Source organism: Bison bison, unplaced genomic scaffold (assembly GCF_000754665.1).
Source record: "Bison bison bison isolate TAMUID 2011002044 unplaced genomic scaffold, Bison_UMD1.0 scf7180017864203, whole genome shotgun sequence".
In the NCBI taxonomy this organism is placed as follows: domain Eukaryota; kingdom Metazoa; phylum Chordata; class Mammalia; order Artiodactyla; family Bovidae; genus Bison; species Bison bison.
Window position 1 is genome coordinate 7173123 of NW_011494775.1, and position 990 is coordinate 7174112.

The following is a 990-nucleotide window of genomic DNA, read 5'->3' on the forward strand; positions in this document are numbered from 1 at the left end:
TTTCATCAAGAGGCTTTTGAGTTCCTCTTCACTTTCTGCCATAAGGGTGGTGTCATCTGCATATCTGAGGTTATTGATATTTCTCCCGGCAATCTTGATTCTAGCTTGTGCAGCATAGTAATTAACACAGGGGACTGAGGCTGGCTAAATATAGCCCCACAACAACCCTGTCCTCATTTTGGGGCCTGTGGACATGTCACCTCATGGGGCAGAGGAGACTTTGCAGGTGAGATTAAGTTAAGGCCCCTGAGATGGGAAAAAGCCATGACAAACCTAGACAGCGTATTAAAAGGCAGAGACATTACTTTGCCAACAAAGGTCTGTCTAGTCAAAGCTATGGTTTTTCCAGTAGTCATGTATGGAAGTGAGAGTTGAACCATAAAGAAAGCTGAGCGCCAAAGAATTGATGCTTTCAAACTGTGGAGTTGGAGAAGACTCTTGAGAGTCCCTTGGAGAGCAAGGAGATCAAACCAGTCAATCCTAAAGGAAATCAACCCTGAATATCCATTAGAAGGGCTGATACTGAAGCTGAAGCTCCAATACTTTGGCCGCATGATTCGAATAGCTGACTCATTGGAAAAGTCCCTGATGCTGGGAAAGATTGAGGGCAGGAGGAGAAGGGGACGACAGAGGATGAGATGGTTAGATAGCATCACTGACTCAATGGACATGAATCTGTGCAAACTCCAGGAGATAGTGAAGGACAGAGGACGCTGGCCTGCTGCTGTAGTCTATGGGGTCACAGTCAGACATGACTGAGCCACTGAACAGCAACAACCTGAGATGGGAACGACCCTGGATTCCCCAGGGGGCCCAGTGTCATCACAGGGTCCTTATAAAAGGCAGAGGGGAGGATCAGAGGCAGAGAGACAGGAGATGCTGCGCTGCTGGCTGTGCGGATGGAGGGAGGAGCTGCAAGTCAGGGATGTGGCTCCTCTAGAAGCTGGAAAAGGGGGGAGCCAGTGCTCCCCAGGAGCCTCCAAAGGGACC